The sequence below is a fragment of the Hemicordylus capensis genome, chromosome 12 (assembly GCF_027244095.1).
Source record: "Hemicordylus capensis ecotype Gifberg chromosome 12, rHemCap1.1.pri, whole genome shotgun sequence".
NCBI lineage: Eukaryota > Metazoa > Chordata > Lepidosauria > Squamata > Cordylidae > Hemicordylus > Hemicordylus capensis.
Genome location: NC_069668.1, coordinates 6,060,185 through 6,086,168, shown reverse-complemented (window position 1 = coordinate 6,086,168; position 25,984 = coordinate 6,060,185). Strand labels below are relative to the sequence as shown.

At 47.9% G+C, this 25,984-nt stretch overlaps 1 protein-coding gene across 22 annotated transcripts in view; it reads left to right on the top strand.

Moving 5' to 3' along the window:
- LOC128336186 (uncharacterized) overlaps positions 1-25,125 on the top strand; it is a 110,464-nt gene extending 85,339 nt beyond the window's left edge. For 15 of the 22 annotated variants that reach the window (XM_053275441.1, XM_053275440.1, XM_053275434.1 and 12 more), the window contains 4 exons: positions 5,864-6,027; positions 8,185-8,366; positions 17,568-22,066; positions 22,705-25,125. The gene's annotated coding sequence lies outside the window, so the exon portion shown is untranslated. Of the gene's footprint in view, positions 1-5,863; positions 6,028-8,184; positions 8,367-10,863; positions 14,324-17,567; positions 22,067-22,704 lie in introns of those variants that run through there. The other 7 variants (XM_053275430.1, XM_053275437.1, XM_053275431.1 and 4 more) reach the window with 7 other exon arrangements.
- Positions 25,126-25,984: the final 859 nt, after the last annotated feature.

The window sequence follows — 25,984 nt, the reverse complement described above, 5'->3', positions numbered from 1 at the left end:
TCTCATCGTATCTTTGTCTCTTGTTCTTAAATTTTCCTTATCTATCTTTCATTTTCTTCGTCTAACTCAGTTTTTTGTCTCTGCTCTTTGTCTACTAAAAAAGGGGGGGGAAGAGTCCCCTTTCCGGCTTTTTCCCTTCTCTCCCCCCCCCCGCTGTATGTAGTGCGGTTTGAGGCGAAGAACAGTTTTAGTGCCCAGGGGAACTCAGCGAGCTTGTTTTCGGCCGGGGTTTTCCAGGGCCCTCGGAGCTCCCGCCACGGCAAGACCCGTTCGCACGGAGGCAAGCTCTGCCACCCCCGCAACGCTCGCTACCCCCGGCCCAATCTAGCGGCCTCTGTTCAGCCGCCCGCTGCTGTGACGGTGACAGCCGCCTTGGAGCAGTCCGCGCCGCTCGCCGCTGGGTCCACCACGAGTCTCCTGCCCTCGGGTCGAGAAACTCGCTCCTCAGCGGCCCGGCGAGCAGCTGAAAGGAGCACTGGGTCCTCCACCTTCACTCCGGAGATCATGTTTACCCAGCTCCCTTGCGCCAACCCTCCTCCTTCCTCCACGGAGATCAGAGAAATCTCAGAGGCACAGGAACGCTGCAGATGCAAGATGGCGGCAGAGGCAGCAAAAACGATGCGAGAAGAAGGCGCGGTGGCCATTTTGGAAGACTCTGAACGGTTTTGGGTGGGGTCTTCATCCAAGGAGACTTCGTCCAGGGAAGTAACCGGAGACCCTAAAATGGCAGTCGGGGAATGGGGGGTGTCTGCAACTCCAGTTGCCATAGCAATACCAAAGACAGTCCCTCCAGATTGGCAGGCATGGTTTAAGAGCGTGATAATTGATACAGTCTACCAACTTAGGCCTGCTAAAAAAGATAAGAAATCCTCTCGTAGGAGAAGGAGGGACCCATCCCCCTCAGATAGTGGCTCCTCTAGTGATTCTGCTAGTCCTCCCCCTAGAAAGGCCAAAGCAAAACAAAAACATCTTAAATCGAAGAAGGTCCTTCTACGTAAGAGTGGCACACATTCTTCTGAAATCTCTGACCATGACTCTGGGGATCCAAAACCGCTGAACCCCAGGCCTCTGGGAAAACCCAGCGTAACCCTTCCCAACCCTTAATATCGGATGGGGAAGAAGGATCCGCCAGGAACAGGGACTCACCCTGGGACCCCGAACTTCCTGACAGAGAGGATGGGGAATGGTCACGGGGAGAGGATAATGAAAATGCTTCTGTTTCCCAAAGACTTTTCGTAGCTGAGGACTTTACCCCTCTTATGACTAGAATCATAAAGACTATAGGACTCCAACAGAATGCGAACCCTGATACACAGGCCACTGAAAAAGGGGACTGGGTTTTTCCAAGAGCAAAACCTAAAGACATTCTGTTGCCTTTACCAGATTTATTTGCTGAGGTGGTAAAACAAGAGTGGCAAGCACCTGCAGCTAATAAGAAACCGTTACCCATTTCTAACCGCTATTATTCATTTCAAAAGGAAGCCTCTGAACTGTTTAAAACACCTTGCACGGATGCGCCAGTCGTGCAACTGGTGTCAAATTCCCTCGTCCCACGGGACGGAGAGGTCACGCTGAAGGACTCAGCTGACAAGAAAGCAGAATCAGCGTTTAAGCGTACCCATGATAACTCTGCCCAATCTACCAGAGCAGCAGCTGCTGCATCCATGGCAGCAAGGGCTTCTCTGCTATGGTTAGATGATTTGTTGAACGATCCTCCTTCAGATACTGTTAAGTTTAGACAACAATTGGTTAAAATACAAAAAGCACAGGCTTTTATAGCAGACGCTACCTTGGACTCTATAAGATACTCTTTGCGGGTAGTGGCGGCGTCAGTACTGGGGAGGAGACACCTGTGGCTTAAAAATTGGTCAGTGGATAGCACCTCGAAGAGTAACCTTACAGCGGTGCCTTATGACGCCACGAAACTGTTCGGGGAGGAAGCCCTAAAGGATGTTCTTGTGGAGTCTACTGACAAACGCAAGACCATGCCCACAGCCGTGCGTAAACCTGACCGGCCACCCTTTAAGAAAAGTTTTCAACAATCTCAGCTCTTTCGAGGTTTCCGGTCCTTTAGGGGCCGGGGCAGAGACAATAGACTGCAAAGTGGCTCCTGGGGTCGTCAACGTGCCTCTTACAGGGGTGCAGGCAGTTTCAGACAGCCAACCACCCAGTCTAAACCAAAAACCCAGCAATGACTCAGACCCAGTTCAACTAGGGGGCGGTCTAACAAAATTCCTCCCCGCCTGGGTCTCTTCGGTAACAGACCATTGGGTGCTGCAAGTAATCCAGTCCTGTTACAGAATAGAACTGGACGCTCCCCCCACCCCCCGCAGGTTTCTACCAACCCTGAGGTCCTGCTCTTGGCAAAGACACTCCAAGATGCTTCAGGCCATCCATCATCTCATAGAGATCGGGGCGGTGGAGCCAGTTCCAACTTGGCAGGAGGGGAGGGGTGTTTATTCTATACTGTTCACCGTCCCCAAAAAGGACGGTTCAAGGCGGGCGGTGCTGGACTTGAACAAATCCGTCAAAAGAGAGCGTTTTCGTATGGAAACATTGAGGTTGATATCAGAAGCTTTGCAACACCTGGACTTCCTGACATCTATCGATCTAAGGGAAGCATACCTACACGTACCAATACATCCGGAGAGCAGAAGACTACTTCGTTTCAAGTACGAAGGATGACACTTCCAGTATGCAGCACTACCCTTTGGTCTGTCAGCCGCACCCTGGGTGTTCACCAAGGTCCTGGCACCTCTGGTGGCGCATCTTTGTCTGCGCGGGGTTCATCTTTTTGCGTATTTAGACGACTTGCTCCTAAAATCGCACTCACTGTACCAGGCAAAGAGGGACCTGGAGATGACCATCGCAGAACTGGAGTGCCACGGTTTCCTGATAAACCGTCAAAAAAGTCAACTAACGCCAAGCCATCATCTTCGCTACCTGGGTGTAGTAATCAACACAATCGAGAACCTTTTGTTTTTTCCGAGGGATCGTTTCACAACAATCACACAGGAAGTAAGGTCCATCCTTGTCCCTCCATCTGCACCACTAGCATCCCTAGCAAGGGTGTTAGGGCTAATGGTGGCAACTATAGAAGTGGTTCCCTGGGCGCGTTTTCACCTACGCCCACTTCAATGGTTTCTGCTTCCCTATCAACAGCAGATAGCTCAAAAGAAAAGACTGTGGCTCACCCTTCCGCCTCAGCTTTGGGAGGCCCTACGCTGGTGGCTCAGTCCGGGCAACCTATTCCAGGGGAAGGAGTTTCTGGACCCTCCAAGAGTGCTGATAACCATGATGCAAGCGACTGGGGCTGGGGGGCACACTGCCTTCACCTCTCAGCACAAGGTCGGTGGAACGAAGACGAAAGACAGCACAGCATCAACTGGAGAGAGCTTTGGGCCATCCGCTTGGCTCTGGAAGCATTTCAGAACGCAGTCCGGGGCCATCACATCCTCATAAAGACGGACAATGTCACAGCAAAGGCCCATGTGAATCGTCAAGGGGGAACCCGATCGAAGTCACTAAGTCTAGAGGCCAACTTGTTGCTCTCATGGGCGGAGAAAAACATCAAGTCCCTAACAGTGCACCATCTGAAGGGGGAGCTGAATCGGGTGGCAGACTGGCTCAGCAGGGAAGATATCCATCCCGGGGAATAGTCGCTGGATCACCTTGTCTTCAAGCAAATAACGAAGCAGATGGGCATGCCGCTAATAGACTTATTCACCACACCAAAGAACGCACAACTGGGAAGGTTCATGGCAAGATTTCCATGCAGGGAAGCAGCGGCAGTAGACGCTCTGTCCAGTCCCTGGCCAAACGGCCTGTTGTACGCTTACCCCCCAACACCCTTGCTGGCCAGAGTCCTTCGAAAGGTGCGGATGTTGGAAGTGCACATGATTCTCATAGCACCGTTTTGGCCCAGAAGACCGTGGTTCTCGGAGCTAATACACCTCGCAGTGGAACCACCCTGGGAACTACCAGTCAGCGAAAGTCTCCTGTCTCAAGGGCCCGTGTTTCATCCCAACCCGAGTTGGTTAAGGCTGACCGCCTGGAAACAGAGAGGGGTCTCCTGAACCAGTTTGGGTACTCCAAGGGGTCCTTCGTACTATGTTAGCATTGCGCAGACCATCTACCAACCGCATATATCAGTATACCTGGCATGCTTTCCTGCGTTGGACAACGCACCATTCCATATCTAGGGGTACAGCATCGCTGAAACACCTTCTGCAATTTTGACAGGAAGGCCTGGAAAAGGGACTGAGACCCAATACCTTGAAACGCCAAGCGGCATCGTTGATCGGACTAATTTCCAGAGGAGCACGCTCTTCTTCCCAGTTTTCTGCCCACCTTCAGAGGTTTCTAAGAGGAGCTACCTTGCTATCACCTCTGGTCGTTCACAGGTTCCCGTCATGGGATTTACACCTGGTCCTAAAAGCTCTTCAACGACCCCCATTTGAACCTATTTCATCTGTCCCAATCAAGGTCTTGTCCTTTAAGTTAGCCTTTTTGGTGGCAGTTACATCAACCAGGCGTATATCTGAACTAAGAGCATTATCGATTGGAAAATCCTTTTGTTTTCCAGAAAGAGGCGGTCCGGCTGATCCCGGATCCTTTTGTGCGACCAAAAGTACCATTGGTTTTCCATCAATCTCAAGATGTGTTCCTACCGTCCTTTTGTCCTCATCCGCTCCACGAGCGAGAGAAGTTGTGGCACAAATGGGACGTTCGTAGGTGTCTAAAGAAATACATCAATAGAATTGCAGCTTTTCGTACTATGGACTCCTTGTTCATATCTTTTAACCCACGATCGATGGGGTCAGAAGTTTCCTCCTCAACTATCGCCAGATGGATCCGAGCATGCATTGTGATGGCGTATGAGGCTCAGCACGTTACACTGCCGTCGCATATCATGGCGCATTCCACCAGGGCAGCAGCCACATCAGCGGCTTTCTCCTCTAATGCTCCAGTGCAGGATATCTGTAGGGCAGCTACCTGGTCTACTCCATCAACGTTCACCAGGCATTACAAGATTGACTCCCATGCCACCATCCAGGCAGCCTTCGGCAGAAGGGTGCTCCAGCGGGTCCTTCCCCAGGAATAGGCAGGGGCGCTCCCGCCCATTTGTTGGCCAAGCTGTGGTATGTCCCAGGAGATGTCCCTGGCAGCAAGAACCGAGAAAGGAGCGTTGGTTTCACTTACCGTGAAGGCTTCTTCTGGTTCTTGTTGCCAGGGACATCTCGACCCACCCAGTTGGGAGCCTCCTGCCTCTTTCCTGGTCAAGTTCCCGGATAACATATGTCTGAAAAGAAAAAGTTTTTGTTAAAAAGCACACGTTTGTTCTCAAGTTTTCCCTTGAGGGTGTTAGTCTAATATTGCTGTTACAGGCTGTTACCTGTTGTTCTTACCTGTTTCTTACCTATGGTATCAGTCCTTCTGTGGAATCTTTAAACCGGCTCGGCCGAACGAACTGGGGCGGGGTTATCCCCCTCAGCCCCGAGTGGGTGTGTATCTTTATTTCTTCCAATCAGATTCCGTCCTGTCTCTGAGCTAGTGGGAGGGGATAACCCAGGAGATGACCCTGGCAACAAGAACCAGAAGAAGCCTTCACGGTAAGTGAAACCAATGCTCCTTTCTCAAACAGGCTCTGTTTGGGCCATTCAGCAATGTGGCTGCAGCTAAGCAGGTCCGGGTCTGGTCAATGCCTGCATGGGAGGCTGCCGGGGCATTGCTACGGTCTGCCAGATCTCATCCCAATGTGTTGGGTGTGCTTTTTTTTACAGAAAGGCAGGCATTGCTGTCTCTGATGGGAGGAACGCCTTGACCTCTGTTCAGCTTAGCGCCCTTGTCTTTTCTTTTTTAGCTTATGTTTATTACGTGAATGCTCTGGCCAGAATCTAGAAGGGAGCTACAAGCCTGCAGTCGCCCGAGCTGCCTCAGCGCTGGGGAGGAGATGATAAATTCCTAACGCAGCATCTTGATTTTTCAAGCCTGCAGCGCTCCCCAAGGTGGACCGATCCATCTGTGGTACGTGGCGGCATAACTGCCTCCTTGTGTTCGCAGGCTTGCCCATGACGCCTGGGCAGGACCGAGAAGGACAGAGATTTATCTTGCAGTTGAGTTAGAATGGCTTGCAGGACTGGATCGCAGTGGAAGGAACGAATGGAGGACCAAATTATATATTACCAGTATTCTCTGTAACAGGGAATCCCAACTGTTGTTTGCTACAACTCCCAGCATCCTCAGCTCTAATGGCCTTTGGCTGGGGATGCTGGGAGTTGTAGTCAACAACAGCTGGGATTCCCTGTTATAGAGAACATTGTATGTTACCCTAAAAATAGAGTTTGGTTTTGTGCATACACGTGTGTGATTGATTGATTAAGTGCCGTCAAGTCGGTGTCAACTCTTAGCGAACACATAGATAGATTCTCTCCAGGATGATCTGTCTTCCACTTAGCCTTTAAGGTCTCTCAGTGGTGCATTCATTGCTGTCATAATTGAATCCATCCACCTTGCTGCTGGTCGTCCTCTTCTTTCCTTCAACTTTCCCCAGCATTATAGACTTCTCAAGGGAGCTGGGACTTTGCATAATGTGTCCAAAGTATGATAGTTTGAGCCTGGTCATTTGTGCCTTGAGTGGAAATTCTGGATTGATTTGTTCGATGATCCATTTGTTTGTTTTCCTGGCTGTCCATTGTCTCCTCAAAAGTCTTCTCCAGCACCAAAGTTCAAAAGCATCAATACTTTTCCTACCTTGCTTCTTCAAAGTCCAGCTTTCACATCCATAGAGTGTCACGGGGGGAACCATTGTCCGAACGATTCTAATCTTTGTACGTATCGACACGTCACGGCATCTCAATATTCTTTCCAAGGCCTTCATTGCCACCCTCCCAAGTGCTAGTCTGTGGCGTATTTCTTGATTGCTGGATCCTTGACTGTTGATTTACCGTTAATCCTTTACGATTTTGACTCCTGGCGCCCACAGAGCCCTGTGGTTGTCTTTGGTAGAATACAGGAGGGGTTTACCATGGTCTCCTCCCATGCACTATGATATGATGCCTTTCAGCATCTTCCTCTATTGCTGCTGCCCGATATAGGTGTTTCCACAAAGTCTGGGAAACATACCAGCGGGGATTCGAACCGGTAACCTTCTGCTTGTTAGTCAAGCATTTCCCCACTGCACTATCTACCCTGTACTTTTCTGTTCCTCATTGCACTATCACATATCCCCAGCTCCCACTTTTCACCCTCCCAACCCATTAGTCCATTAGCCTGCCCACCACAGAGTCTGGCATTTGTATGTGAGCACGTGACAGAGGGGCTCCCTCCAGAAAGTTTCCCCCAGGAGCAAAACCCTCTCGTTTGCAAAATTAGCAGTTACCGCGATCAGCTCTTGCCAATGCACTGCACGGTTCCTGCTATTTACGATACTCCTGAAACATCCAAATATCTGCTGTGTGCAGGAATGGAATTTCAGTGAGCTGCTGCGAACGACTCCTCTCAGCGAAGGAGTGTCAAACGGCCCATCAATTGCCTGCGCAAGATTTGGCGAAGAAGTGGTGGTTTCAACAGCTGGTGTGGAAGTATCTCTTTGTGCATTTGGCTGCACTGGAGGGCACTGTATCAGTCAAGACCCTCTCCAGTCAAAATGCAGAAATCGCACCCCAGCTGTGATTTTCAGTTGATGTCCTTGTGGCATGTGGATATTCCGTGCTGGTCATCATCTTCTGTAATACAGCTTTCCCCTGACGGACAAGTTTTCACATTTGCTTTTTAACATTATTATTTCTGTTGCCTTGAGTTTTATTTTCCTCTTCAAGATGTGCCTTAGCAGCCAATGATGATGCTAGGATGAAGACAGAGATAAGGAAGCTCTTCTTACAATCTGTGAGAAGACCTTCTGTTGGGTCTGCAGGGGGAATTGGGCTTAGCCCGCTCTCCCTACAGATGATCCTGCCCAGAGCCCACACAGCAGGGGTGGTGGGGATCGGAGGGGCGGCCCCCAGAAGTTCCAAGATGCCACGCACGAGTGCGTGGGTGGAGAGACCCCCAAGGCCGAGAGGCTGCTTGCAGCCTCCCAGTCAGGGGTCTACTCATGTGTCGCCGCACGCTGCTACGACACATGAGCAACAAAATGAGGTTAACGGAGCGCTTGCTTTGTTAACCTCATTTGTTTTGTTTTAGATTTTGCATCCCTATCCCAACAATCACAGTGTTCTGCTCATCCAGATATACGGCCTGGATGCTATTTATATCCCAGATCCGAGTGGGGAGAAACCAGGAGAAATAGCCCCATGTGCTGGCCAGGCCTTAGAGCTCAACACCCAGTGCCAGCTGGGATGGACAGCAGTTCCCCTCTTTGACAGGTAAAGTTGAAAATAAATGCCACTATGTCTTTATTTTATTTGATTAGATTTAAAGACATTATTGTTTAGAAAACAACATGGGGGAGAAGAGCAGCTTTTGTGGTAGCAGGCATGAATTGTCCCCTTTGCTAAGTAGAGTCCACCTTGGTTTGCATTTGGATGGGTGGCTCTGTGTGAGCACTGGAAGATATTCCCCCTTAGGGGATGGGGTCATAGCTCAGTGGAAGAACATCTGCCTTGCATGCAGAAGGTCCCAGGTTCAGCCCCTGGCAGCATCTCCGTGTCGGTCTGGGAAAGACTCCCATAATGGTCATGTACATCCAGGTGCGGAGCCAGACCGCCAGTGGCCTGTGTCCAGCCGCGGCAGCGGCCCTGCTCACCTCGCCCCCCAAGTCTGACATCAGACGCTGCGGGGGGGGGTGTTGGGGCCGCGAGGCCTTTGAATGCGTTTGCCCAATGGTAGCTCCATCCCTGTGTACCTCTCCCTGCTTGTGTGAGCTGGGAAAAATGGACTTTGCGGATATTTGGAGCATGCTCGAGTGCTGGTTGTGACACCAATGTAATCATCTAAAGGCTACTTTATACATTGGACTACAGCAAACAAGATGCTGTCTTCTAACCTCCTTGTTGCCTTGCCAGTGTTTGTTTCCTTATGCCAGCTTACTACTTAACAAAGTTGAAGGGCAAATTATAATTGGTCGCATCTACAAATATTTTGTCTTGCAATGCAGAAATCTGGGTTTATTTATACAGACAAGGTGCAGATTTGGCAGTCAAGCCATGGAAATAAGGCAGTGGAACTATTGGGAGAGCCTCTGTCATTCACTGCAGACAATCCGGAGCAAGGAGGGCCCAGGGTCTCACTCGGTATCAGGCCGCTGCCTGGGTTCCTGTCAAGGTCGGGCTGGAACTAGGGGCAGTCAGGGCTGAAGCCGGCCCCTAACCCTCTGAGCTGGCCGCTGGGTCCTGCAGTGCAGGAAGCGGGAAGTACTACTCTGTGGACCTAACAAAGACAAGAGGCCCGACTCAGAGTGAGAACATCAGAAGAGCCCTGCCGGATCAGGCCCAAGGCCTTTCGAGCTCGGCGCCAGCATTCCCTCTAACAGAATTCCAGAGGTAGTTGATTAAAAACTCCCAGCATCCCCAGCTGCAATGGTCTTTGGCTGGGAATTATGGGAGTTGTAGTCAACAACATAGCCACATAATGGCGCAGCGGGGAAATGACTTGACTAGCAAGGCAGAGGCTGCCGGTTCAAATCCCTGTTAGTATGTTCCCCAGACTATGGGAAATACCTATATTGGGCAGCAGCAAGATAGGAAGATGCCAAAAGGCATCATCTCATACTGTGTGGGAGATGGCAATGGTCAACCCCTCCTGTACTCTACCAAAGAAAACCACAGGGCTTTCGACACCAACTCAACGGCACACATTACCTTTACTTTAGTCAACATCTGGGATTTCCTGTTAAAGGGGACATTGCTCTCTGTTTCCAACAGTGGGCCACCAGATGACTCTGGGACACCCCCCTCTGCTGCTGCTGTTCTCCTGCAACTAGTATTTGAAGGCACCCTTCCTCTGAGCCTGGAGGTAGTAGCCTATAGTCGTGCAGACTAGTGGTCATTGATACTTTGTCATTGTCCTGCAGTATTTATAGCTTGGGCAATCCAGAGGTTCCGTACTGCCTGCTGATCACGGGGCGGAGGTTGCCTGCTACCCGGCTCCCAAAGAGGGCTTGGAGGCTTGAGCATACTTGGTACATGCTACTCCTCCAGGCTAAGATCCTCTAAGATCCTGGAGCTATCCTATTCTGGGCTGAACTGGAGTTTCTACTGAGACTCTGGAAGAAAGCCAGACTTTGGGTGGCTCTGACAAGAAAGTTTTCAGGACCTTGAATAGCTCCAGGTAGGAGCCCAGATGATTTAAGGGGGTGTTGCTCCAGCAGCGATCTGCTGCAAACTACAGGGTTTCTATGGCTGCTGCCCAGGTTGAGTGAATTGGCCCTTCCCCTTCCCCGGGGCAGTCTCTGTTGCTTAAATAGCAATAGCAATAGCACTTACATTTATATACCGCTCTATAGCCGGAGCTCTCTAAGCGGTTTACAGTGATTTAGCATATTGCCCCCCAACATTCTGGGTACTCATTTTACCGACCTCGGAAGGATGGGAGGCTGAGTCAACCTTGAGCCCCTGGTCAGGATCGAACTTGCAACCTTCTGGTTACAGGGCGGCAGTTTTACCACTACGCCACCAGGGGCTCTTAAAGAGGACTTGCCCAATTTTGTAAGCACCAGACGTGAGACTTGTGTGTATAGTTCATATCCCCTGCTCTTCCTTATTGTGGCTGGTTGCTAGACAAGCAAATAGGCCTAAGAAGAGGGCTGCAATTGGTTTAATGGTTATTGATATTACAAGGGCATTGTAAATGGCACTTCCTAGCACTTGGAACTATCCTGATCCATGAGATGCAGCCTTGAAATGGCAAATCTTGCTCTTGTAGGAACCAAACCATAACTATCTACCGTTAAAATGCACTGTGGCTCTGAGTGTATTTAAGAAACAAATGACTCCAGTTCCATTGCCAAATATCTGGGTGGGTTATCGCTGCATCTGGACTTGGACACTAAGCAAGCTATCTAGGGAGAGGAGAAGATGTGTTTACTGTTCAGCTTGCTGAGTTTTGGTGCACACAATGCCAGTGCTTTATATCCGGAGTGGATTCCTTAACAGAGACGGAATTACCTCCCAGATGAAATGGAAAAATTCAAGAGAGAACGCAGGAGGCCACTGCAAATGCTGTTGCTTGCCTGAGGTGGGCAAGGCGATCAGATGTCACCTGCTATTCCTTTGGAGTCTTTGTGGTGGAAAGTGGACAGTGGTGGTTCATTTTGAGCTGGAGCCGTGAAAGAATGAGCCATCAGTTCAAGCAGGGGTTCTCCAATGTGGGCCCTTTGATGTTGTTGGACTGCAACTCCCATCTCCACAACTACAGTGGCACCTGGCTTCTCTGCTTGAGGCCCTGGAGGAGCTACTGCCAGTCAGAGTAGATCGTGCTGGGCGAGGCAGACCATTAGGCGGACTCAATATGTGGCAGCCTCACATGTTCAAAGGTGTAGAAAATCAGGCTGCTGTTTCTGAAATGGGGTTCAATGTAAGGTTTTACCAAGGGGAATCAAAGTGTTTAAATTTTTGGAAAGCTAGGTTAAATATTTTAGAGTGAAAACCCACGTTAATTTTTTTAAATGTATGGTTACATTTATATCCCACTCTTCCTCTGAAGAGTCCCGAATAGTGATGTGCATGAACCAGTTTGGAAGCCTTTTTATGGGCCTCCGAATCGGTTCGATAGAACTCCAGTTCGGCCGATTCGATAGCTTTAAGGACAGGGAAGGGTGCACTTACGCGCGCGTACACACCCTGCCACACTTCCTTGCCTCCCCGTTGATCCCCCGACCAGGCACTTCTGGTCAGAGGATCAATGGGGCAGCAAGGTGGTACGCTGCCACCCTGCCAGACGATTTTTACACAGAGTGCCGGAAGGGGAAGTGTGGCAGGTGGGGTGATGTAAGTGCACCCTTCCCGTCCTTAAAGCTATCCCCACTACCACCATTGGCTCGAAAGGCGTCAGTTTGGTGCACATCCCTAGTCCAGAACAGTACATGGTTTTTATGTTTGTCCTCACAACAACCCTGTGAGGTAGGCTAAAGTAAAGGATAAGTGACTGGCCCAGAGTCATCCAGTGAGGTTCATGGATTTGAACTCAGGTCTCTTTGGTCCTAGTCCAACATTACAACATTCTAGCTCTCAATTTAGCCAACAACTGTTGTATTTCTTGTGGTTTTATCACAAAACATAAATGGGATAATTAGTTAAAATCTGAGAAGCCTCTCCTTTGCGGTCTTCTCAAATATTTCTGAAGCTTTTTAAAAAAGAAAGTTTTTGCCCCTCTAATTCCCCCCCCCGCTGACTCTTTTCAAGCATTCAAAATAACATCCTACAATGAGTAGTAAATTCATTTGCATGAGACTGACTGCAAAGAGCAATTAGGCCTTCATTAATATGCAAATTTGGTCCAATGTAAATTCATCTATGTATGCAGTTTTAAATATGCAAGCCGGACTTGCTGTGAAAACCCATATGCTTTTATTAACTTTGAAATTGAGGGATTTGGTTAATGATATTGTTGACAAGAGAAACTAGAATAGGTTTGACTGCCATCTTCCATATTAGTGGAGGCCCATGGGGGGAAAAATCTAAGTAGAATGCCAGTATTTGGTAATTTTCCGAATACCATACTAGGCATAAATGTCAGCTATGAAGTTAGATATACTAATGCTGTTATCCTGAGATCTGAAAACCTTCCCCCAAAGATTCAGCCATTTTTCTTTCAGCTTTTGTATTTTTTCCAGCGGGGAAGGCCATGGGCATTAGCATAAACTCTAGGAATAGCATTCCAGCTGGAGATTTAATCTTGGAAAGTTCGAACATTATTTGTTTGGAGGCAATCTTTATGCCTTGGATTCTGCAAAGCTAGAGATTTTACAAGTGGCCACTCTCACTGTTTTCCATTACTTTCCCTGAAAGCCTTTAGCTGGTTCTCCTCTGGGAAGGATAACAATCTTCTTACTCCCTGATGCAAAGTGGGTCACTCGAGCTGATTTTAGCTAATTAATTGTTTCCATTTAAAAATGTGTAAGGCCTTTCCAGATGCTTTTACATGTCCCGGGGCCAAGAATTGCCATGCAGAACCTGTGTAGCTTCTTCCAGAAGTCCCTTAAGGGGAAAAAAACCCCTTAAAAATACCTTCTCAATTATGGGACTGTGTTTAGAAAGTGGTGCTGGTTAAATGCCCCGGGTCGTTTCTTGCTCCTGTGGCCGCTTCCAGGTCTTGTAAGCATTTGCCCTGTTCCTTAGGCTGAGTGAGGTGTGTTGGTTGCTAGGCATACAAATGGGTGTGAGATGAGGGTGTGGATTGGTGTGATGGCTGCTGCTCTTACACAGGTACTGATGGCTCATCAAATAGGCTACAACAGCATTCCCCTGCACAGTTCCTAGGGGCAAGGAGCCTTTAACCCACCCCACCCCCCAGATAAAGGACTGCAAAGTGCCTGCCACTTTTGCTCAGGTTTCTGAAGGTACCACTTGTACCGTATTTACCCTAGTAGAAGATGACTCTGAATTTAAGACAATATAGAAATGGCAGCCTGGGAAAAATTATGGAAAACTGATTTAAAGTTCACTGCATGTTATGTTTTAAAAGAAAATTATTATAAAATGATGTACAGATGATATTTGATGCCAAAAAAATTGGCACTAATGTATAAAAATGTTTCAAACAAATGTTGGAAATGTGGACACTCTGAAGGAACCTTTTTTCATATGTGGTGGACTTGTAGGAAGGCTAAGGCCTATTGGGACATGATATATAATGAGTTAAAGAAAATATTTAAAATGACATTTCCTAAGAAGCCAGAATCCTTCCTGCTGGGGATAACACAAGGAGTATTTTATACAACTAATTTAACATTTTTTATGTATGCTTCCACGGCGGCCAGAATAATATATGCACAGAAAAAGAAGAGCAATGAACTGCCTTCAAAAGAAGATTGGCTGATAAAAATTTTGGAATATGCAGAGATGGCAAAACTTACAATATTGATAAGAGACCAAAACTTAGAATGCTTTAAAGAAGATTGGAAACCATTCTTGCTGTATCTAAAGAACTATTTTCCTAATATTGATTTTACAGCAGGGTTTGAAATTTAGTAATAAGTGCAGGTTGGGTAGATTAAAATCGTGTGTGTAAGGTTTAAATTTATGTTTTGAATTATTATTATAGCAAGGGTTAATTCTATAACTGATGATTCATGAGGAGGTGTGAGCGGGAAGTCCATATCTGTTTATGTTAATGTTAAGATTATTGTTAAAATTAATAAAAAAATAATTTTTTTTAAAAAAGACAACCCCCTTTAAAAAAAACAAACAGGTTAAATGCAGGTTGTACCTAATGCAGGCTGTATTTACCTAAAGGGAAGAGGATTCTGAATTTAAGCAAAGTGTGCTGTCAAGTCAGTGTCAACTCCTGGCGCCCACAGAGCCCTGTGGTTTCCTTTGGTAGAATACAGGAGGTGTTGACCATTGACATCTCTCACGCAGTATAAGATAATGCCTTTCAGCATCTTTCTGTGTCGCTGCTGCCCGATATAGGTGTTTCCCATAGTCTGGGAAGCATACCAGCAGGGATTTGAACCAGCAACCTCTGAGTTGCTAGTCAAGACCACCTCCTAATTTCATCGAACTTTGGGTGGGGGCAGGGAGGAACTAGTCTTGGATTCAGGTAAATACAGTACTACCTGTGCTGGCAAAGTGGACAGGCAGAGTGGCACACTTATGTGCAACCTGTGACTGTGATGTGTCATTTTAAGAGTGGTGAGAGAGAGAGAGAGAGAGAGAGAGAGAGAGAGAGAGAGAGAGAGAGAAGTTTATTCGGCCATTGACCAGCAAATTAAGAGTGGTTAGATGTGTATGTCAGTTTCGTGCCACTTTGCGGCATGCCCGTGGAACAGCACGGCATGCAGGCTGAGGGACAAGCCTAGTCACTGGACTACAACTCCCATCATCTCCACCCATTGGCTGGTGTGGCTGAGGATGATGGGAGTTGTAGTTGGTCCAAGGGTTGAGGCCTGAAGTGAAAGATTTTATTTGTTTATTTGTTTGTTTGTTTGTTTGTTTATCATATTTTTACACCGCCCAGAACTTACATCTCTGGGCGTTTTACAAGAAGATTAAAAGTAAAACATTAATTAAAAACAAAACCAAAAAATTTAAAAGCAAAAAATTTAAAACACCATTTTAAATTTTAAAACAATATTCTAAAAACAACATTAAAACAATCAAAACAATATCAGTTAAAAGTCTATGTGAAGAAATGCGTCTTTAGAGACTTTTTTAAAGCTGTCAGAGATGGGGAGGCTCTGATTTCACTAGGAAGCGCATTCCAAAGCCTTGGGGCAGCAACGGAGAAGGCCCGTCCCTGAGTAACCACCAGACGAGCCAGTGGCAACTGCAGACGGATGTCTCCAGATGACTTCAGTGGGCGGTGGGGTTCATGACGAAGAAGACGTTCTCTTAAATACCCAGGGCCCAAGCTGTTTCGGGCTTTATAGGTTATAACCAACACCTTGTATTTTGCCCGGAAACATATTGGCAGCCAGTGTAACTCCTGATCACACTGATATGTCTTTTCTCTCTCTCTCTCTCTCTCTCTCACACACACACTCACTAAGGGGACAAGTCATGCTTGCTCCCACCAGACCAGCTCTCCTCTCCAGAGATGCCTTTGGCTTCAGCCTGGGTCCTCCTAGTGGCTGGCCATGTGGGGCCCCCCCTATGCAGAGTCCCTGGGCTCCTGTCCAGCTTCCAGCTGCAGCAGGCCTTGGCGGTCTCCCGTTCGGCTGCCCTGCCCCGAATGGCCCCCAGAAGTCCTCTCCCTCATGCTCGGGGCCCCCTCTGTGCTGCCGGCAGCGTCGCCAAGCATCTCTGGGTGGCTCCCGTCAGACGGGGCCATGAAACCACACCGGGTGGCAAAATGTCATGGCCTGACCTTCCCTCCGCGAGCAGAATGCGTTACGTGGGTTTTAGAAAATGGACGGCTGGTTATTGTTCATTATGCGGTTCCTGAAAGCCACAGAGAAGAGACGCAGTACTGTACAATCATGTAATTCATGCTGTAGAACTCTGTTTCCCAGGCAGCCTGTGGTGGCATCCAGCCCCCACTGAGCAAGACTGGGACGTCACCATAGCCCCAGGTGTTTCTCTGCTGCTTGAGGACGACCCAGACCTTATTTCCCTATAACACTCTGCAAGCAGCCAGGGCTGGTGAGCAAGCACCATGAAAAGCTGCCGCATACTGAGTCTGTCCCTTGGTCCATCTGCCTCAGTGTCATCTACACTGACTGGCAGCAGCTCTCCAGGGTTTCAGGCCGGAGTATCTCCAAGCCGTGTCTTGGATATGCTGCCAGGGGTTGATGCTTGGGCCTTCCACATTCAAAGCAGATGCTCTAGTACAGAGCTATGGCTCATCCTCAAAATCATGGGTGGGCTTTACATTGGTTACATAGGAAGCTGCCATATACTGAGTCAGACCCTTGGTCCGTCTAGCTCAGGATTGTCTACACAGACTGGCAGCGGCTTCTCCAAGGTTGCAGGCAGGAATCTCTCTCAGCCCTGTCTTGGAGATGCTGCCAGGGAGGGAACTTGGAATTGTCTGTATGCAAGCATGAAGATGCTTTTCCCAGAGTGGCCCCATCCCCTGAGGGGAATATCTTATAGTGCTCACACATGTAGTCTCCCTTTCAAATGCAAGCCAGGGTGGACCCTGCTTAGCTAAGGGGACAAGTCATGCTACCACAAGACCAGCTGTCCTTTCTTGCATTGGTTACATAGGAAGCTGCCTTATACTGAGTTAGACCATTGGCCCATCTAGATGAGGACTGTCTACACTGACTGGCAGCAGCTCTTCAAGGCGCCAGGCGGGAGTCTTTCCCAGCCCTACCTGGAGATGCTGCCAGGGAGTGAACCTGGGACCTTCTGCATGCCAAGCAGGCCTCTGCCCCTGAGCTCTGGCCCCATCCAGCAGCCACCCCTATAACAGCGGCAGGTGTGGGGCTGGAGGCTGACCCACTCCAGATTCTCCACCCTGTTCCCGTTGCTCCAGACTCGAGTCCGGACTCGGGTTGCAGCAACTGGGGACCTGAGATCTCAACAAGGACCAGTCTTCAGGCTGTTGGGCTCCCGACCCACCCCCCTGCGTGCTTCTCATTCAACGGGCACAGTGAAAAACCTCCAGCGTTTCACCCAAGTGATTTCATCAAGGGACTTCCTAGCAGAGCAATAATCACTTGAGGGGTGCCTCCTGCTAACTTTAAAACATTTTTGGTTTTTAATATTCTGGAGATTGATAACCACTCATACCTGCCTTGGAGTTTATTAGCTCGAGGAGTATTTATTATCTCATAAGCACAAGCACACACACACACACACACACACACACACACACACACACACTCAGTTGTCATCTAATTAAACTCCATTTCAGGGTGTTCACTCTTAGGGGTCTGTATTAATCGCAAGAGCGAAAAGGAGGGATGGGAAAGGGAGATGGTGGATGGAGTCTGTGTGTAATCTCTTTCTTGTCTTTTGCAGAGGATGCGTGAGCGCTGGAGTCCATGGCACCCTGTTGTTTCAGGGGGCACCAAGTGCTGTGAATACTGCAGGAAGCTTTTTTTCCTTCCCCCAGATCCAGGAGGGAAAGAGAATGGAATCAGATGCACTTTTGAGATTGGCCTCTGTTTAGCAGGGCAGGCGGCAGTCGGGGAGGATTTGGGACTCTCGGTAAAAGAGGTTCACCCTCCTGGCCCAGGGTAGCCATCCTGGAGCTCCCCAGCTGCTGCTGGACTGCCATCATCCCCAGCTGCAGCTGAGGATGATGGGAGCTGTAGTCCGACAGCTGGAGACCACCTCTCTCCTAGCCCAAGCGTTTTAATCGAGAGCTCCTTGGGGGAAGAGGAGGCCACACGGTCAAAAACTGGGCAGCGCATGCAGCCTTTCAAGCCACTTTGGGAGCTGGATGCCCTCCCGATTTTCGATCGTGTGGGAGAAGACGGGCAGGCAGGTGGGGGAGTGATTGTGTGGCAGAGAGGAGCTGGCGAGGCCTCCTCGTTGTGTGCCAGGGGCTTCTGTTTCTCTGCCTTGGCAACGGACCAGCGTCCCTCTTGTTAGACTCCGGTCCCACCCATGTGTGTGCTCTCCTCTCTGCCCCGCTTGGCTCCGGTGCACCCCGGAGCTGGCAGGGCCCATGGCATTCTCTTTTGTCTTCCTTTCCGTGATGGCATTTGCAGGATCCCTATGTCAAGCTGCGGAATGCTCCTTTCCACGGCTGGCTTGTTTTTCTCCCTCGCCTTTTGCACATGACCTCCCGGCAATCGTTGGCACCAACAGTTATTGTGACTGCATCTCTGCCGTTTTCATTTTGTTTTTGAATGTCCCTGGATTCGTGTTAGCCTTTTTTCTTATTTTTACACACACACAGAGAGGTTTGTTTTATACTAGCAAAATGCCCACCCTTGTGATAAGTGAGATTTCTGTGGCAGGGGGCCATTTGCAGGGATTGCTGGAGAGGGGGCAGTACAGCTCTGTGCCCCTCACAGGGCCTCTTGTCCATACTGGCCAGTTGGGCCACCTCTTGCCTGTGCTAAAGGGCGGATGTAGATCTCATCATAGCACTTGACTGGTGGAGAGCCCGGCCTCGCGGTAGCGAGCACGAACTCTCCCCTTTACTAAGCAGGGCCTGCCTTGGTTTGCATTTGGATGGGTGACTCCCAGTGTAAGCAAGTAAGTTAGAACTGGTCATAACATAACACGACCTAGCATAACATGAAACGCAACATCAAAGAGAAGAAAGGACTCCGCATACCATAGAATTACTTCAACCGTCTACTTAAACTACAGCCAGTGCTCCAATTTAGGACAGTGGATGACAGCTCTGGATATCTTTCTGATTTTAAAAGACGGTAAAGCCAAAGTAGCTACTTGGCAAAGGACATATGGAAACGCATCGGCAAGAAGATAAGTCAAACATTCCACATCAGAACCCTTCAATTCCTCTGTAATCTATCCCAGCATTTCCCCCCTAATCACATCATACATGGGACAGAAAAGGCCAAGGATCAAGAGGCATCATTGCCGATGCACGCTGGATAATTGAGAAAGCCAATGAATACCAAAAAGAAATCCATATGTGCTTCATTGACCAGAAAAGCCTCCGATTGCGTCAACCATGTCACGTCGTGGAATATCCTTAGGAAAATGGGCGTCCCAGAACATCTCATTGTTCTCATGAGAAACCTATACACAGGACAGGAAGACCACAGTCCAGACGGAACATGGTGAAACAGACTGGTTCCAGATCAGCAAAGGAGTAAGGCAAGGCTGTTGTATACACCTTCATTCAATGTATATGCTGAACATATACTGAGAGAAGCAGGATTGGAAGAAGATGAGTGTGGTTTTAAAGTTGGAGGAAGAAACATCAATAACCTGCGCTGTGCTGATGACACCACTTTGACAGCTGGGAATGTGGATGATCTGCAAGCTCTAGTAATGAAAGTCAAGGAGAACAGTGAAAAAATGGGACTACGACTAAATGTAAAGAAGACTAAACTAATGACAACAGGTGCAGGAACCAGCCTCAGAATTGATAATGAAGACACTGAAGTGGTGGGTAGCTTCTGCCTTTTAGGATCGACCATCAACAGTAAAGGATCCAGCAATCAAGAAATATGCCATAGACTAGCACTTGGTAGGGTTGCAATGAAGGCCTTGGAAAGGATACTTAGATGCTGTGACGTGTTCATGCCTACAAAGATTAGAATCATTCGGACAATGGTTTTCCCCTGACATTCTATGGATGTGGAAGCTGGATTTTAAAGAAGCAAGATAGAAAAAGCATTGATTCTTTTGAACTTTGGTACTGGAGAAGGCTTTTGAGGATACAATCGACAGCCAGGAAAACAAACCAATGGATCACAGTACAAATCAATCCAGAATTTTTACTCAAGGCACAAACGACTAGGCTCAAACTATCATACTTCGGACACATTATGCAACGATCCAGCTCCCTGGAGAAGTCCATAATGCTGGGGAAAGTTGAAGGAAAGAGAAGACAAGCAGCAGCCAGGTGGACGGACTCGATGACGACTGCCATGAATGCACCACTGAGAGATCTTAAAGACCAAGTGGAAGACAAATCATCCTGGAGAGAATCTATCTATGTGGTTGTTAAGAGTCGACACTGACTTGACAGCACTTTATCAATCAATCAGTTAATAATATCTGGGAATCCCTGATAGAGGAAACACTGGTCCTAGGTTCACTCAATAATTCTTCTTCTTCTTCTTCTTCTTCTTCTTCTTCTTCTTCTTCTTCTTCTTCTTCTTCTTCTTCTTCATCATCATCATCATCATCTCCAGGCAGGGCTGGGAGAGACTCCTGCCTGAAAACTTGGAGAGCCACTGCCAGTCAGTGTAGCCAATATTGAGCTAGACGGGCCAGTGGTCTGACTCATTATGACAGTGTCCTGTAAGCCCTATAAGCTGTGGCTAAAATATAAGAATGTCTCTCTAAAGTGAGGGGTCTTCAGCAGTTTCTTTTCAAAGTGATAATCATGGAGAGAGCTTGGATGGCACTGATCTATGCAGCACTCATACCCAGCACTTTACCAAGGGCAGAGGAATTGCCGTCCGACCCAGCTCCTCTCTCCCAGAGGATCCCTTCCTCCCCCTCTGACCTTGTGTGAGGAAAGGGCTATGCCTAGGAAGAGCCATAACCTACCTCGGTAAAAGGCAGCTACCTGATGGTCCATCTCCCTCAGTATCGTCTACTCCAGGCCTCAGAAGTGCACCTAGGTAATTTTGGAGCCTGGACCTAAAAGCCTTTGGAGCCTGCCCCCCCCCCAATTAAGCATCATCATGCTCGGCCTGGCGACCACAACACCCAGGGCAGACTAAAGAGGATTTGTGGGGCCCCAGGGGCTGTGGAGGCCCTGGATTTCAGCCCCAAAGTCCAGGGGTAAAAGCGCCTCTGCCAGGCCTGCTCAACTTTGGCCCCCCAGCTGTTTTTGGACTACAACTCCCATCATCCCCAGCCACAGTGGCCAATAGCCAGAGATTGATTGATTGGTCATTCATTCATTCATTCATTCATTTATTTCATTTATAAACTGCCCCATCCAAAGTGTCTGGGCGGTGCACAACAGGTAAAAATACTACAACAAATAGCATTTAAAACAAACAGGTTAAAACAATATAAAAGCAAATCTAAAAACCATTCAGAGCCATTTAAAACCGTTTAAAATTTCTTAAAAGCCATTTAAAAAACTTTGGAAGGCCAGGCCAAACAAGTAAGTCATTAGGGCTCTCCTGAAGGCCAACAATGGATTCAGATTATGGATTTCTTCCAGGAGTGCATTCCACAGACCAGGAGCAGCTACAGAGGAGTCCCAGTTCCGAGTCTCCACCAGACGTGCCGGTGATAACTGGAGACGGATCTCTCCAAATTATGGGAGTTGTAGGCCAGCTTCTGTAGGAGGGCTGAAGTTGAGCAGTCCTGGTCTACATAGACTGGCAGCGGCTTCTCCAAGGTGGCAGGCAGGAATCTCTCTCAGGCCTATCTTGGAGATGCTGCCAGGGAGGGAACTTGGAACCTCAGATGCTCTTCCCAGAGTGACTCCACCCCCTAAGGGGAATATCTTGCATAGCTCATATGTAGCCACCCATCCAAATGCAAATCACGGTGGACCCTGCTTAGCAAAGGGGACAACTCATGCTTGCTACCACAAGGACATACAGAGAGGTGATTTGGGAATGAGCCTGGTTATCGAAGTGGCAGCCCTTGGATCATCACCCTGACAAGAGAAGTTTGGGTTTTTTTTACTTAGTATTTTGAACTTGCCTCTTGGAGGAATGATACTTTCAGTGTTGTGTCTTTGAAAGGAATTCCTGCAGGCCATCATTTCCTGGCCTGTGAGAGATGTTATGGCTGAGGGCTTGCAGAAGAAGAGGCTCAAGTTTCTGGAGACACACGGCAGCGTGGCCGTCAAGGTGTGGGATGGACATTACTTGGACGACAAACGTCTTGAGTTGCCTGTAAGTGTGACATTTTGTAAGATGATACATTTATTTGGATACCATATTCCGTCTCGCAGTCATTTACTCCTTTGGTGTGTGTTGGGGGGTTCCCCTTAATCTTTATCTTATTAATAATGCTAAGTGGGCAAGGAGGCACCTTCTAAAGGAGGTGATGATTGGAAGGAACTCTAAGACCAGAACAGTTACTCAAGCAGAGATATAGCGGGCAGCCCCCTCTGTGTGATTTGGGCTTCTCGGAGCCTTTGATTAATTTCTCACAGCTCTGTAGTGCTGTGTGCTCTAGACACAGTTTGGGAAATTACTAAGTTCAGGTATATTTACACAAAATTATGGTTGTATTGATATCTGCCTATCATGTATCAGAATCTGCTTGCATGCAGAAAATCTCATGTTCACTCCCCAGCAGCCAACTTAATCAACAACATCTGGGAATCCCTTTTAGAGGGTACACTGGTCCCAGATTCACTCCCTGGCAGCATCTCCAAGTAGGGCTGGGAGAGACTCCTGCCTGAACCTTGGAGAGCCGCTGCCAGTGAGGGTAGACAATACTGAGCTAAATGGGCCATTGGTCTGACTTGATATAAGGCAGTTTCCCAACACAAAGTATTCCATTTTTAAAAATACTTTGATTGTAGGTTCTCAATGATCTCCTAACAATCGACAAAACAAGGAAATTTTTGGCCACTCAAGCTAGCCAGAAGGCAAGGAGCTATCACAGCTGGTTCTGAAGACCCTGGATAAAAAACTAAGAAAACTGGGATGCAGCAGCCCGGAATATAAGAAACAAGAACGTTTTTACAAGCAAGTCATGGGGGACGCTTTTTACGATATTGTGGTCAGTACCCCACAAGATGGCAGAAACAGAGAGCAGAACTGTAAATTGATTCAAGAGGCGGAATCTGGAGAAATTACAGGCGCTGTAGAGATCTCAGACATGCACTAGAGCAGAGCTTGACGAATCCCAGGTGCCAGGGAGCCCTGGAGCCTAGAAACTGAATTGTGGGGTCTAGACAAGGATATTCAAAGGCAGAGTTGCTGAATAAAATCTTTATTTGTCCCAGGCAGCCCTGTTTCTGTTCTTAGAATGTGACTTGTAAAGTGGGTTTTAAAAAAGCCCATTTGCCTTCTCTTTCCACTGGCTAAATCCAGTCATCAAGGTCTGGCTCTCAGATTTTGGGGCTAGCTCCTAGATCCAAGGGAAATTGGCCAAGGTTTGTGCTAAAGTGCTGGGCCTATCAGTTGATCCCGAAGTCCTTGGCAAGACTGTCACACCCAGGTCTTTGGGGACCCAACGGGTAACACTGTGACACTTAAACCAGCTTTGCTGACCTCGGGCTGTAATAAAGACATTCTGATTCTGACACTTAAACCAGTTAAAGTGTGAACTCCTTTTAGGATGTGTGCACACTATAAATGTAGATCTGTTCTTTTGTTGGTTCAGTGGTCATGCCTTCATCCTAGTGATGTGCGTTTTCTGGGAAATGATGAATGGGACGATTCCCAATTTGACTGGAATCTGTTTTAGCTATCTTCAGTTAACCTATATGTTTGCTCTGTTGATTTTATTTGTTATAATTTAATGCTGTGTTTGTATAAAATGTCTCAAATGGGAGCCCGTGGGAGCTTTTTTTCTTGGAGATATAACAGCTGAGACAGGGGCCATTCCAGATTTGGAGCCCAGCAAGGGGGGAAATTAAAGACTCCACCCCCCACACTGTGGACCCAATCCTGATCAGGCCTCCCCATTACTGTTGTATAAGATGGAAAAGGATACACAGACAGGGCCAAACTGTGCATTTAAACTGTGATATAAACAGTTAGTCAGTCTTTAGTACGGTCTTTGACCAATAACACAACTTCTAAAACAATATAAAATTTTAAACATAGTCATATTAATAACATAATTGTACATTGGAACTAATCATTAGTGAGCAGAGTACGACGAACTTGTATTGCAGAACAATGGAACTTTGCAACTGTGTGAGTGACAGACAAATCCACATCTATAAGCAAATATTTGATGTGGAATTTGTCCAATCGACCTGGCAGATTATATGAAAGGGGGTCAACTAACCTTTGCCTAGGGTCAACATAAAAGACACAAAAGAGCCCATGGTCAACTGACTCAATCTCATCAGAGTTACAGGGGCAACATCTCTGTTCAGTTGGAATTCTACTGTATCTACCAGCCAAAAATTCCAAAGGGCGGGCATTCATACGGGCCCTTGAAAAGGCCCATCTATGTTTGAGGAAAGTAAGAAGGAATAGATAATCTGCTGGGCGAGTTCTCTTCCCACCGTTGAGCAGGTAGAATGACCTAGATGTCCTCCACAGGTCTCTCTCCACAGGTCTCTCTGAAACTCAGTATCCCAGATCCTTCGTTTAATAAGTTCTTTGGCCCTGTCCAAACCCACAGAGAGGATTGCCTCAGCTGAAAGACCATAGGCATGGTGTTTCCTGACACGGTTCTCCCGCCAGCTCGAGCAATGCCAATCCAAGAGTAACAAGGGAAGGAGATGAGAAGGCAATCAGTTGATTCTAGCCCAGTTTATTAGTATTAGATACCAAGCTCTGGCTTCCCTCAAGGTAACCCCCCCTTTCCAGTCTCAGAGTGGCATGAGAGCCATTGTGGTATAGAGGTGAGAGTGCAGGACTAGGACCGGGGAGACCCGAGGGCCAAGGTTGTGCAGCTCTGAATTAACGAAACATGTAGTTTAGCCTGGGGTTGAGCCTTCAAGACACTTCCGTCAGTTCATCTAACTAAATGACTGTAATATCCATTACTTTACAGGAAACAGCCCTCTTGAATGCAGGATATGGCCCATTATGAGATATTGTCTTGCAGGCTGTCTTAAAGGGAAGGTGGATGTTGGCAACCATACACATTTTGTAGACTTTTGCTACAGCAAAATGCATTCTGTCTGTGTGTGTGTAGAATATTTTTCTGTGTATTTTTTTTAAAATGTGCGTTAACGGAACAGTAAAGCTCTCCAGCCCCCAAAGCAATCTTTTCTGCATAGTTTTCCTACTTGAAATAAACAGCCTTTATTTGCTAATGGTGCAAAATATGCCTGTTATGTTTTCGGTGATAAATGGGAGGGCTCTGTTTTCGACAGGTGGCGGGAGGGAAGAAAGCGATCTCATTTAATCAGTTCCATTGAAGTTAATCTTGTAACCGTGTTGTTTTATCCTCTAGGAGATCTTGCCAGAGGAAGCATTTAGGCTGTTCAAACCCGAAGGGCCCTTTCCCAGTCCTGCTCCTGTGCCTCCTGAGAAAGATGGCAGGGTGATAATGTGATTGAGAATGGCTCAGTGTGTCTCTCTCATTCTCCAGCGACCACCATCACGCTCCAGTGTGACCAAGGGGAAAAAAAAAACTCAGGGCAGAACTTAATTCTCAACGGCTGGGATCCCTAGGATGTAGCAGGCAGGCTGTTGATGGTTGCTGAGTTGTTTGACCCCCAGCTTGCAGGGGAAGGGGGTTTTGCTCACTGAAATCATCCAGCAGTTTCTTAGCTAGAATCCTCCTTGAGCTCCTTGGGTCTGTAGGGAAATGTGACCTGCCCTCATCTTTGGTCGGCTTTGCTTTTACTGATGCCGTACAAGACCCAGCTCCTTGTTCTTCCAGTAGGGTTGCCAACAGTCCCTCGTTAGGCAGGATGTCCCTCATTTCAGGGATGAGATGTTGGTCCCTATAGGAGAGGAGAGCTGGTCTAGAGAGGAGAGCTGGCCCTGTGGTCGCAAGCAGGACTTCTTCCCTGAGCTAAGCAGGGTCCGCCCTGGTTGCATCTGAATGGGAGAATAGAAGTGTAAGCACTGCAAGAGATTCCCCTTTAGGGGATGATGGAGCTGCTCTGGGAAGAGCATCTAAGTTCCAAGTTCCCTCCCTGGCAGCATCTCCAAGAGAGGGCTGAA